This window comes from Passer domesticus, chromosome Z (assembly GCF_036417665.1).
Source record: "Passer domesticus isolate bPasDom1 chromosome Z, bPasDom1.hap1, whole genome shotgun sequence".
In the NCBI taxonomy this organism is placed as follows: Eukaryota; Metazoa; Chordata; class Aves; order Passeriformes; family Passeridae; genus Passer; species Passer domesticus.
The window spans coordinates 62,070,451-62,085,060 of record NC_087512.1 but is presented as its reverse complement, the minus strand read 5'-3'; the positions used below and the strand labels follow the sequence as shown (position 1 = coordinate 62,085,060).

General features: G+C 37.0%; 1 long non-coding RNA gene across 1 annotated transcript; it reads left to right on the top strand.

Annotated features, from left to right (window-relative positions):
* Positions 1–1,749: 1,749 nt before the first annotated feature.
* LOC135291026 (uncharacterized) lies at positions 1,750–10,663 on the top strand. Its single transcript, XR_010353899.1, has 3 exons — positions 1,750–1,834; positions 6,884–8,093; positions 10,567–10,663. It is a non-coding gene; the product is annotated as an uncharacterized LOC135291026 (long non-coding RNA).
* Positions 10,664–14,610: the final 3,947 nt, after the last annotated feature.

Below are 14,610 nucleotides of genomic sequence, written 5' to 3'. Positions count from 1 at the left end.
TTTTTAATTGATTCCTTTTCCTCCACTGCTCCAAAAGCCTTTTATTTTTTAAATACTAAAGCTGTTTTCACATAAAGAACTTAAGTACCCTCCTTATACAGTATTACAGGTGTGTGCTCAGTCCCTTTGGACAGAATTACACAGACTTTGAAGCAACAGAATTAATACTCTTTTAATTGAACCTTGGTATATGAAGTAGAGGGAGATATGACCACTGCATTTATTTTATGAGGAAGGGCTAGCTGTGATTCACAACTCAAATCAAGAGTGTCAGATAGTTCCTATCACGTCAGGGTAGGAATATCACAAGGTTGATACTGAAATCCAGGAGACGGGCTCATTTTAATGTAAATATTTCTTAATCTATTTTTAATGGCTAGTTTAGGCATATGCCACTTCAGTTTGGGATTATTGAGTTACTTGTTTCATGTGAATCCTGCTTTTGCCAATAATTCTACTTGGAGACTGTATATAGGAAAAATATTCCGTGTGGAAGTATACATTTTGCTGTGCTCAACCTGTTAATATTTCAGCAGTGGATCTAGACTCTTTCATCAGAATCTCAAATCCAGAACCTTCAAAGTTTTTCAGTCATTTTATTGCCATTATAATTTTTATCATAGGCTACTCAAATTAGTTGTTCCAGTCTAAGTGTGCATGCAGAGATGTTTTACTCTGAGTGATTTATGATTATTAGGGCTACAAACAGGAAAAAGTAGGTTTTTGCCTGTGCAAAATGTCAGAATAGTTCCTCCATGGAAAGCAACACCAGCTGTACTAGAAAAATGACAATGCTTAGATGAATCTTCATCTCAAGCATATCTTTTATTTTCTGCAGATATATTAGTGTTGCCAGATGAAAAATTATCTACACCTAGTGAGCTAACACAGTGCTTATTCTTCAAAGCCCACTGGCTTATGGAACTGCAAGATGTCCATTGTGTAAGAAGGAGACCTGGAAGGTACCCAGCCCCAGTTTTTGCAGTTCACCAGTCAGTCAGCTCTTTTTGGGTCCCTGACCACTAGGGACAAACAAAGGGGCACCCAGGGCAGAAAAACACATGTATAAAGGAGAAGGAAAATCTGTTCATGATTTCAGGAAAATTATTATCATATGTATGTTTATCCTGGGACAATCAATGAATGTGTACGTAAAATGAAGTATATAAACAGAATTTTTCATGTATATAGTATGCAATATTTTGGAGGAAATATCCCCTCATGCATCTTGCTAAATAAAGAATGCCTGCTTCTTAATGCCACACTGGTGTTGAGGAGTTTTTTTATCTTTTACTGAATTTTTGGTAACAGCACCACTCTGATTTGAAGAGACCAGTGTTGTCCAAGAAGGGTCTATGACAACAACAAATGTAGTAAGATAGGAAGAGCAAGTGATATGCCATATCCATTGCATTGGTTTCTTTCTTGATATCAGAAGATCTTGTCTTGGCTGACTCCCCATGTGTGAGGACATGAGGCTTGACTCCATTTTGCTCAGAAGGCTGATTTATTATGTTATATATTATATTAAAATACTACATTAAAACTATACTAAAAGAGCAAAGAGAGAGGAAGATCAGAAGGCTACACAGAACAAGAATAGAATCGAATGCATAACAAAATCCTGTGACTGCTCACAGCCTTGGCACAGGTGGCTGTAATTGGTCACTAATTGAAAACAATCCACATGGACCAATGGAAGATGCACCTGTGGCATTCCACGGCAGCAGATAGTTATTGTTTACATTTCTCTCCTGAGGCTCTCAGGTCCTCAGGACAGGAAAAATCCTAGCAGAGGATTTTTCATAAAATATCATGGCTACAAGAAGACAAGGTAAGAGACATGTACCTAGCCACATTCAGATGGAAATTAGGGTGTTCAGATTGGAAAACTCCTTGTGGGCGCACTGGAAGATGAAAGGGAGAAAGTAGTTTAATTCATTGAATTGAATTCATCAATGTTGAATTAATTTGATAAAACAACAATAATAGATGTAATAAGGCCAGAAACTTCCCTGCAAAATAAGAAGTACTTGGAAGCATTAAAGTGACATTTGTATTGCCTATTATGGCTTTCATCTTGAGACCCATATGTTCCTGACAATAGCAGAAGAATCTGTTAATTGGAAAGAAAGTTTCTATGTACAATTTTAAAAGACAATGTTAACAACCTAGAAACGTTAATGCCAATTGATTCTCTTTCTTAAGGTAATGTGCACTGTAAAAGACAGCTATCTTGCACCACAAAGTTAGAGGCTTTATTTGGAACTCTATGAAGTGGATTATCTCTGCTGAATACTGAATATTGAAAAACATTGAAAAGAAAATGGAGCTTGTATAGCATCCCTCATCTTCAGACACTGGTGTTAAATTCTGGAAGTGAGGACCAGAGATTTTTCAGTGAATGAATCTTTTAGCTTGTGTATCACCATTTCCTATCTTATTCTGAGTAATTTGTACTATATCCCTGTCTATATGATTGAGATATACCAATTTACCAGAGATGTATAAATATGCATCTGTGAAAGTAACAAACCATTGCAGATGTGTTAACAGGCAACTAGATTATCATTAATTCTACCTGATCCAGATTTATGAAATGGTGAATATAATCTATGTATTATCTCCTTTGAACAATTTTATGATAAGATAATTGGCTAGTAACTTAACACGGATAGCCCAAGGAGACTTTCAATGTAACACTAAAAACCACAGGAAAAAACTTGCATTCTTTAATTTAAAAGTATTTTGATTATTGATGGTGTTTGTATAAATTTGTGTTTATTGTTTACATGGGAATGAAATACATTCTCTTTCAATTTTGCTCCCATCCAAGATGCCCAATAATGGAGTACTATGAGATTTAGTAAATATCAAGTTGCAGATTATCAGGTAAATTCTATGCTCTTCTGACTGCTATTTGGATGACTTCTTTATTCAGGAATTGTTGTCAGATTGGCTTCTTTGTAAAGAAACTATAGAATGACAGCACACAATAAATCATGTCTAGCGACATGCTGAAAAACTGGCAAGAGACAGCTTGAGCAGTGACAAATACAGCTGACAACAAACATATACACCTGTTTGGTATAATTTATGAGGAAATAATACAAACAAGGAAAAGGGACTCTAGCTTTACGAGACATTTGAAAGTCTTTTATTTACTTCTTACTAACAGTGAAAACGCAACAAATAAAAAAATTGAGGCTAGTAAATAACTTTTAGTAATTTTAAACACAACAGGCTCATAAAGAGAAAATGTAGAATAATGTTTTGATCATCAGCCTTTTCTTACTCAAACACCAGAGGAACTAATAAGAAAGTGACTCTAATGCATACTGATTAAAGGATAGCATGGTGTGGCTATTTTTAACACACACATTTTGTATCCTGCCTCCAAAGCTAGGAGTAAAAGCATAAGAAGAGTTCACCCATTATTCTTCGATGCAAAATGAAGTATCAAGCCATTTTATCAGTAAAAAAAAGAAAATTTTATTATAAGAAATGAACTTGCAAGAAAAGTCATAATTAACTACCCAGTTATCTAAGTGAAATAATCAAGGTGCGGGTGTAAAAATAGCTGAATCCTACTGAAATTATTAAGACTTGGTATTTTGTATTGAAAACTACCAATGGTTTTGGTAAAGATTAGCTCTTCTGTTAGTTTGTTCTTTTTAGTAAAAATAAATGTGCGTTAGATAAAATTCAATGTCATGGCTATGGCATAAAAATTCTAACTGAAGCTAGTAAATGTTATGTGTTATCTTTCTAAACAGCTGAAGTGTATTGTAAAGGATACAAATGAAAAGGAACTAAAAAATACCAAAAAACTTCAAAAAGTTTCTGCACATAATTGAACTCAGGTGTTTACTCTGTTTTGAGAGAAAGGAGTTAAAAAATAAATATACTTAAGTTAATATTTTATTTAACTTCATCTCATAGTTACAAGACTATATAGTTACAAGGAGAATATATTTTTCATATCTGATAGATATAAAAAATGCTTGAGGATTGCAATGATGTGTTAGAATTTTCACAGCACATTTAGAATAAGAGAACCATGCAGAAGAGATTAAAAGCATTAGTTCTGTCAGTTTAAGATGAAGTCCTTATAGACTGCTGTATTTGAAGAGTTTTAGAATCATTATTGGAAAGAGCATCCCACTAATAAAATACCCCATATATATCTCTTTCCAGACATGAAATCTCCTCTGACTTTATAGCTCCTAGGCAAAAGGCCAGTCAGCTAAGGACAGTGAAAAAACCATGAAAAAACCCCAAACCCATCTCTTCAAGCATACCTCTTCTGTACATGGTTTAGGACTAGCATGGATTGGTTTACTGTGAAAGTTTCTGCCAAGCAGAGCCATGTGTGGGAAGACAGCAGTCCTGTGCTTCTGTTTGTCATGTTGCCAGAATATGATATGCTCAAAAACTGTTTATATATTTGCATTTTTTAAGAACTTCTGAAAGACAGAGTTTGGGGTTTTTTTTACCAAATTTTACCAAAGATACTGGTGGTGTACTGTACCTGAATAATAAATTAAGAATGCCTCACTTCTGGTTTAGAAACTTCAGCTGTGCAATCCACAAAACCAGCACCATATTAATGTTGAAAATACTAGATCCAAGTTCATTATAGCACAAAGTTTGCAAAAGGCGATTTAAAAGATAACAAGATAAAATGTGGCACCTCATGTAGTCTGGAAGAGCCTCCACTTTGTGGAGATGGGGAAGGAAGGTTCTCAATTTTTCTCAGCTATAGATTTGTATTAAACCTTATGAACCTTTTCATGACACATTCATTATGACTTCCTCCAGGTATTTACAATGTAGGCAAAATAGTCAAATATTAAATAAAGTTAATTATGTGTGTTTAATTAATCTGACTGCATCACTGAAATATGTAATCATATTAGAAAATACTTCTGCAGCTTTGTAAAGAAAAAGCAATGTAAAATCAACAGGCAAATATTTGTGTTCACAGACACTTCCTTTTTTTAATGACATAATAAAACAATGTTATATTCCTTTCATATGTGCATCTAATCTGAGACTGAAAACATGATGCACTTATTGAAAACTTCAAAAGAAAATGAAAAACTATATAAACAGTACTTGTTTCTTAAAAATTCCATTAAATTCACAGAAATTTCGTTTTTTCACAAATGCGAATGGCTGGATTGTGAAGGTTGTTTCACAAACTCTCCTACCTAAATAGAAAGAATTGTATTGCCATCCTTATAAAGTCAAATAAATACGTCTGCATTCTTGCAGGTATTCAAAATACAACTGGACAAGACCCTGATCTAAGTTACTCCTGCTTTGAGAAAAGCACAGGAAGAAGTGACAACCATTAGACCTTCTGAAACTATTCTATGATTCTAATCCATTCTGTGATTCTTCCAAGCTATTCTCTGATTCTAGATTGCTTATAGGCTGCCACCTAACTATCCATATAATGTTCACATTACATCATTTTACAACACCATGGTTTGGTTTAGAGGTTTTTTGGCGGGTTTTATTTGGGCTTTTTTTTTTTTTTTTTGGTTAAACTGAAATAATGTATTTTGCTTTTTGGGTTTTTTTTCCCTTGCATAGGGGAACACTTTATGTGGAATATTTTCAAATTCCTCACAATAGTTCTCAGATTTTTGGGGTTTTATTTAGAGAATGGATAGATATAAAAGTATTGCAACATTTCTTTTGGGATCTCTTTTGTAATCATTAAAATAAAAACCAGGTAGTTCTTAAGTATATACTTGCACAAATGAAGGGAAATATTAATAAAATTTGCCTGTGGTCCAGAGGAGTAGATAAGGAAAAATCAAATATCATTTCAGTTACTGAGATATTTTCACGGATGAAGACTAATCCTTAATTTGTGAGACTGAAAAATTATTTGTTTAATGCACATTTTTATTTTGAAATTTAGGACAATGCGATCAGTCTAGACATACTCTCATTCCTTATTGCAACTACTTATTAATGTGATTTTGTTTCGCAGAAAAATAATCAAGGCTAATGCTGCCTCTTGCAATCCTGCCTGCAGGAGTCCTCAGTGAGAAACTAAACTAAACTAAATCAACTTCAGCATCAGTTTAAAGAAACAAGGGGCGCTCTGTGGAATTATTCTATTTGTACCTGTTGCAATCTGATCCTACTGTCTTCTTCACCTGGCTAGGAGCAGAAAAGCAACTTCCAGCAATACTAAGTAATAAACAAAAGGATGTCTTGAGAAATTTCCCCTGCAGTGAGGATTAAGAATTTTGTGTAAATTCATCTGGTTTCAGCACACATGACAATGGGCAATAAATTTTCAGACTTCTGTTCAGAAACCATTGCTTAGTGATAGCAAAAGTAGCATACCAGCAATGTTAATTGCATTAATAATCCTCCCATGTAGGACGAGATATGTACACTCTAATGAAGCTAAACTCAGAGGGAAACTTAGAATGCATACATTTCTACATACAGAAAATGTAGCTGAAAGGATGCAACATAAATCCATCTGTCTTAGGAAATTCTTGGGCATTTAGACAATTAGCTAAAATCTGTCTTAATATCAAATTTTGGTAGGCGTGTGCTGTGCTTATTTGTGGATAATTCAACTACTGAATATGTTCAAAAAAGGAAGAGCTAACTTTGATTCCCACCAGCCAATGAAAGTATGGTTTTCTGATAGCAAAACTAAAGCAGATTTTATAAACTACTGCCTAGCATAGCAATTCTTATAGGAATAACGTTTGAATTTAGATGTGACAATAAAATTTTTAATTACAAACATCACTGCTAGTTTGATTGCTCTCAGAAGCTTTTCATCTATGAAAATCTACATTATTTGCAAATTTACACTACAAATGTGTTCTTGTTTGTTATACAGAGGGCTTCTGAGACCAGAAAATATGTAACCAATGCAAGTGTTAAGATCTGTCTCTGAGCGAATTTAGAAGCAGTCTCCCTGGATCAGAAGCCACAGTCCAGCAGACGGCTTTGGATACTATTTGGAATGCTTTCCCTTGGTCCTCTGTATTTCACCATGACTTTCCACTCTATCTGTGTTACACAGCCACCTGGCATGGCTTGGCACTTAAAGGCTGATGAGATAAGGGGACTAGAATTTCCAAACTGAGGGTTACATCTTGAACTTGGTTGGCAACAAAGCAGTAATTTCCATGTGAAAAACAACAGCAACCCCAGGGATTTTGAGGAAACAGACATAAAACCCTATGTTTTGTGGAACCTACAACAATCACTTCTCTTCAGCTTTAAATATTACACAGAAAAGTCAAGATTAATTTTGTCTTCTCCAACAGTACTTGGAGCATACCTGATCTGGCTTTCTCAATCTCCTGGAGAAGCAAAAGTAGCAGACACAGGACAATTTTTCACAGACCACTTCTAAAACTGAAATATGTCAAAATAACATGAAAATAAACAGCTGAAATTATTGAGAAGGATTATAGACAATATAAATACTATACTCCCCTCACTGTGCAGTTTTTGCCTAGCTGTAATTTATTTCATTTGTCCTAAATTGATCTCTTCCATAATTTAAGTTTTGACTTTTCAGATCATAAGATTTTAGGGTAAATAGGTAATTACTGCAGGAGTCCTTTCTGAAGATATTTAGATTTTTTTTTTTATCATCTGTTTTTGTGGGTATGCAGGTATATCAACAAGATATGCTTTTCAATACCAAGTATGTAGAAACATCATGATTAATGAAATTCAGAGTACAATTAAAAATGCCAATGTGTATTTCTTCAATTTGTCAGCGTGTTCATGAAGAATATCTGCATGAAGAATTCCTGCAGTTTCTGTCACTGTACACCTGGCACCTGTACAGCTGGGCATCTGCTGCAAGTCTTGGAGACGTTTTACTGTCTCAGAAGACCAACAGAAGTCATCATCATTGCTTTAAGTCCCTCAGTAGTCAGCAGTCCTTCAAAGAAAAGAGCACTACTCTTGGCTTGCCTTCGTCTCCCTACCAGCTGACTTATGCTGCTCTTCCTAGTGCATACTTGTGCAACCCTAGCAGTTTGAGCTCACACTTGCTGTCGTTCAGACATACTCCTTTACTACAGGCTGAGGTAAATTTCTAGATTAAAATTAGGCTGGTTCCTTATGGTTCACTGAAGGAAAGTCAGTGTACAGTGGTACATTTTTATAGTTCATCTTGCAACGAATACTGTCTTTATGTCTTTAAAGGACAATTAAAAGCAGGAATTCAAAATTCATCAGGAATGTTCTACCGAGAAAAGACTTCAAAACTCTCCTAGTCTGTATTATAAAAATCAATTCTTAACCTTCCACTATTCTTTTTGTACAAACTCCATTTCAGTAGTATTTGGCCAACCAACATGCAACAGAATCAGCAGTTAGTACTGATTGTTGAAGCAATCAGTTTTGAAAGATACACCTATATTAGAAAGCTGTTCATTATATTATTTTATCTGAGTCATCATTGCAAAGAAAGGAATTGTTTTTGAATTCTGGCTTGTTCACTTCCTTTTCCTTTTTTTTAATATGCAGAAGAACTCAAAACACTATAAAGCTGCATCTGTTTTCATCTTGATTAAGTTTAGACCATATGACTAGAGGAATTCCATTGAAGTAAACTACTCTAAGTTTCAAATATAGTTCAGTATTCTGGAAAAACCTTGTACAGTTTATGATTGAAGGTGGCTTGGGAATAAAAATACATCCTCTCAGAGCAAGACTTTCAATTCACTAAAACAGAATTAAACAAAACAACTTCTAATGCCTCCCTTAAGACCTGTGTCTGTCCTTGGCCAGACAAAACCACAAAATGGCCATTAGCATCAAATGCATGTCCTGGAACATTCAAAAAATATAACTGTACCAGTGTGTTTTATTGTTGTAGTTCTGATTAAATAAGGGGACATTCAAGGGTGACTCAATACCTTCTTTTCTAGCAGTTAGTAAAGAGAACCTTTGTCAAGTCTTTCCTCCTCTAACCTTTTTATCATTCTTATTCAATATCTGTCCTCTCTCCATTTCCCTCCCGTCCCCAGGAAGTAGTTTTTGCAATTATGCTTTTCTAGTTTGTGTGTGTTCATATTGCAGATTGTCCAGTTTTCAGTTTTAGAAAGCAAGTGCCTGTCAGGTCACAAGGGTAGATCCAACGACAAGCAGTTTTCAATTGTTTCTTTAATAGCGAGGGTTCAGCCAGTATTAGACTTCCGAATCATAATTGCTGTTGCCTTTATGCTGTCCGCAGTAGGTTCTGAGGGTGACTGATAACCTAAAATGGTGTCTGGAAAAGTATTTTGACCGTTTTTGTGGTGAATACTCACTGAGTATAGGTAGTAGCTGAAGCCAGTTTCTTTTTTTTCCTTTTTGTTTTTCTTTTAATGACCTAAAAGCAGGAGTCTTCTCGGTTAAACCGGTTGGAAGATGAGAGCTTTGAGAGAGGGACCAAAGTCAGCGTCTCAGCCTAAACTGGGGGCTGTGGTGGTCCAAAAAGCCAGTTGGAAAAAGTTAGACACCACTGGGCCAGTCACGCTGAAAAGGCCAATCCCAAAACTCATATGAGCTTAGTGCCAAAGGCTGAAGCCCTTTAAGCATTCGCCCATGCTTTAAATTCGCTTAAAATCTGCAATATGGACCCACATAACCCATTTATTACAATTAAATGCTCATTTTATCTTTGCTGCCTACCACTAAAAGCAAACCTCAAATCAAATTGACTGTTTAAAACATAATCCTCACTGCAATTGTATTTATTTTGATGCTACAAAACTGTATAATTACTGCTTCATTTTTTAAATTGTTAATTGTCATATTTCTCTTTATCTTTTCTTTTTAACAAAAAAAAAGGGTGATGTGTAGTATTGCATTTTATTTAAATGGTATGCTCTGTCTCACCCCTCCAAAATGTATGGTATATCCCAAGCCTGTGGTCCTGCCCTGAACCATCCTGTGTCTGTAATCCCATTGGCACAAGTCTGATTCTGCGCCCACTTTGAATCTCCCTGTTAAGCTGTGTGAGGGAGACTCTCTCTTGGCCCTTCCCTCCCCTAGGCTCTCCCTCTCTCCTCCTCACTCCCCCTTTCCCCCTCAGTAAGCATGCTGTTTCCAGGGGTGGGACCCCCAATAAACTCCCATCTAATCAGCTCCCTCAAAGCCGTGTGGAGTCTCCTTGCCTGCCTGCTGCTGCCAGCCAACTCACAGCCTGGGGGGCTCCTCTGGGGACTCCTCAGAGTTCCCCCCTCCCTCCAAATTAACTACAACAGTCATGTCTTAGATATAAGAAATAATTGTGGCCTTTAGACTGATAAATGGATTTCTTAAATATATCTGTACTTCTAAAGCATTCTTCCTTTAATATTTGATAATATTTTTTTGTATTAAACATGTCATAGTTAGAAACATATATTTCTAACTAATCAGTATGAGAATGCTGAATGATAAATCAGCTCTCTGACACTTCTAAAGGTCAAACAACATCATAAATATTTTCTTCAAATATTGTCATTCATGTCATTTGTGACTGAAAGATATTTGCAATAAATTCATTTTTTGCTGTATATTATATTACAGAATCAACAGTATGGGTGGATTTTGAAGGGGCCAATGAAGATCATCTAGTCCAACCCCCTTTCTCAAACAGGATTACTAGAGAAAGTTGTACAGAATCACATCTGTTTGAATATCTTCAGAGAATGACGCTCCACAGTCTCTTTGGGCAGGCTATTCAAGTGGATTGCCACCCTCAAAGTAAAGAAGTTTTTCAGCATATTTGGATGGAATTGTGTTTCAGTTTGTGCCTATTGCCCCTTGTCCTGCTACTGGGCAGCACTGGAGAGATCCTGGCCCCATTCTCTTCGTATTCACCTTTAACATATTTATCTGCATTGGTAAGATTCCCTTTCTGTCTTTCTTCTTGAGGCCAAACAGACTCAACTCCCTTTTCCTTATAAGTGAGATGCTTTAGTCCCTAAACCATCTTTGTAACTCTCCAGTGAACTCTCTCCAATAGTACTTTGTCTTTCATGAACTGGGGAGTCCAGAGCTGGACTCAGCACTCCAGATGTGGCCTCACCAGGGCAGAGTAGAGGAGAAGGATCACCTCCCTCAACCCACTGACCCCTTTCTTCCTAATGCACCCCAAGATACCACTGGCCTCCTTGGTAACAAGCACAAACTGCTGGTTGTTGAGATTTTGTTGTCCACCATGACCTCCAGGTCCTTCTCTGCAGAGCTACTTTCCAGCAGATCAGCCCTATCCTGTACTGGCACATGGAATCACCTGTTGTAAAGTGCAGGACACTGCATTTGCCCTTGCTGAACTCCATCAGGCTCCTCTGAGCCCAGCTTTCTAGTGCATACTGACTGGCAGCACAGCATTCTGGTGCATCAGACACTCTGGTGCCTCTTCTGTATCATCAGAGAACTTGCAGGGGTACACTCTGTCCCCTCATCCAGCTCCCTGATGATTACGCTGAATGAGACTTGGCCCAACACTACCCCCTGGGAAACACCACGTGTTATGGACCCTGTGCTGCCGACCACAACTCTCTGAGCCCTGCCATTCAGACAGGTCTTGATCCACCTCAGTGTCCACTCATCCACTCCATACTTTCTGACATATAAGAGACAGTGAGAAACACCTTGCTGAAGGCAAGGTAGACAACACCCTCTGCTGTCTCCTCAGCCAGGCAGTAATGTCATGACAGGACACCATAAGTTTCACTAAATCTGGTTTCCCTTTGGTGAATTCATGTCGACTACTGATAATCTTCTTTTCTTCCACGTGCTTAGGGTTGTCAGCTGCTTTACTAATTCCAAATTAAAGGCTCCTTGCATGTAGTGGAGGTACAACAGAAATCTGCTGCAAGTTGGGCGACTTAATTATGTCTGCTCATTTCATTGCTGTGGGAAAGTGGATTCAAGCAAGAAATTGGCTTCTTTTCTTTCTTCAACTAGAAAAAAGTTTGGCATAGAATACATGATTTGGGTTTACTTTTCGGAGCCTCTCTTTAAGAAGGCTAATAACAAAACTTTGTTGTTTGCAATGGGTAGAGCCCAGGAAACAGCAGGTATTAGTTAATTAGTAAGAATATTTTTCATCTGATATACCTCCAAAAAGAGTCGAGTGTATATTCTTTCAAAGAAATTGTAGATTTTCTGCTAATATGTCATTTGGTGGGTGTTAATGGTTTTGGTTTTTAACTAAAAAGGAAAAAAACCTACTCTGACTTTATCTAAACTTCATGCTTGGGTGTGTTCTGATATTCCCATCACAGAGGAAAGAAAGTTACTGCAGTAACCTTTTACTGGTGCTGTAGCTCCAGTATTTTGTTTGTGGAGGTGGAACAATGAGGAAGACAGCCTCTTATCTCTTGAAACAGAGTTCAGGGGTTTATAGAGTCATAATTGCTATTAAAGCTTGGAAGATTTTCCATATGATAATAGAAGAAATCATATGAAAGAAATCATAGTAGAAATGTGAAGTCTGTGTAAAAACCATAAAGGGTAACATTTGGGTTTCCACTCCAACAGACTTCTGAAAGTCTCTTTGTATCAGGGAGGGGAAAAAAAACCTGAAAGCAAAATAAAAGCACCTGTGCAAGGCAATAAGTTCACTGGAGCTTTGCATCAGGTTGCTGTTGTCATGATTGTGGAATTGCAAAATATTTATTGTATGCAATAACTGAACAAGTCAAGATGAAACCTCGAGTCGAAAAAGAAAGACTAAACAGAGCAAATCTTCCCAGTCTGAACTAGGGTAGGAATTTTGGATCTTCTACTGACTTTCTTCCTACTCTCTTTCTCTTCCATCTTTTTTATTTCAGTTAAAAGTGGGTAAAAGAGCTCAGCTGAAGAGATGGAGACTGAAGTCAGTGAACAATGGTAGACTATAGGTTCTGTACATGTTCAGTTTTGGGGCCCCTCATTGCAAAGGAAAGCACTGATGTGCTGGAACATGTCCAGGAAAGGGCTACAGAGCTGGAGCACAAGACTGATGAGAAACAGCTGAAGGAGCTGGAGAAAAGGAGGCTTGAGAATTTAGGTTCTCTACAGTTGCCTAAAAGGAGGCTGCAGTTCACACCACCCTACTTTTAGAAGATAAAGATACAATGAAAAGGTACTCTGCACATCAGACAATTCATACTTAAAATATACTATAACATGATAGTATGCAGCAAACTTACTTCTTGAGGTGGTATATTTTGAAAGTGACACCACTGAAAGTGTACATCATGGTTCTGGAGTAGTTTGGTCTCAGGCAGCTAGGGTATGCTGAGGCATAAATTCTTAACTTGGAATTTATTTTTCTTTTTAAATATGGTTATTTTAAATAGGAACAGCTTTTTGTGCTGTACAGCTAGGAAAGGTCAGGTGTTGCTGCACATGTTTCTGCTGCAGCAGAACAAACCAAATAGGCATCAGGATTGCCTGTCTGTCAAGCTGCCACCCTGGTCTCTGTGGGAACTGTCATAGCAAGAAAGAGGAGAAAGTAAAGGGCAGTGAAGGGAAGGAGAGAAAAAGACAATTACAGAGAATCTTGCAAACAAAAGGAAAAAATGGTCTGTCAGGGAATGCAAAACAAAATGCCGTCTGAATCTTTCATCCTGCATGCATATCTCTCAGTTTGTGTGGCAACAGTTCCCACATAAGATCAGAGGGAAGGTGTAAGGTCAAGGGAGCCATGTGCTTTGCAGGCAGCAGCAGTGATGCAGGGTGCCAAATGAGTGCATCACAGCTGCTGGGGAAATGTGCTGTCATCTCTAGATCTGTTTGTCATCTCTTTATAAGCCTAAATCTGTTTTCAGTTGCATGTCACTAAATAGATTGAAAACAAAAAATTCTGCCAGCTAAGTAGTGCATATCTCATTTAAACGTGAATTTGTTTAGACTGCTATCTGATCCTACAATGGCTCTTACCCTTCTACTCTGCTTCATTGTATATTGTGTGAGGGATGAAAGTTAGAAAGGCAGAACATATCTTTACATATACATATGCATTTATAAACACAAGAGTCTGGGAACCAAAGTAGTGGCATCCCTTTCAGTAAATATTCCAGGCCATAATAGATGCCCTACTGCTGCATATGGATAGTGGACAAAAATGCCCCACCCTTCAAGGCAATCCAGCAATCCATGGATAGTAAATTTCATACAGAAATAAAGAGAAGATTCTAACAGATTTCAAGTAAATTTTTGTCAAACCAGTGCTCACTGACTAACTCCTATTTATGACATTTCTCTGTGAATTTGCATGAGCTAGCTGTTCTGTAGGTCCTTCAAATGTTAAAGTACTGTGAAGTGCTTGTAGCTAGAGTTTATTAGTAACATCAACTCTGTGATATTCTTTAGTCACTACATTTAGTCACTAGATTCAGGTGTCTGCTTATGAATACAGAAAACACTACATTGTGTATTCTGTATTCATAAGCACACTCCTGAATATTGTTGCCTACATTAGACTGATATTTTAGCCTGACTTTGACACTTCAGTATATGAACATGCTTTGTGAAAGGCTAGGTAGGTAACACCTGCCTACTTCCCTAAAAAAATATTTATGACAGAAGAAAATTCAGAGGGAGATACCTTGATTCCTTCTCACAAAATAACTGTAG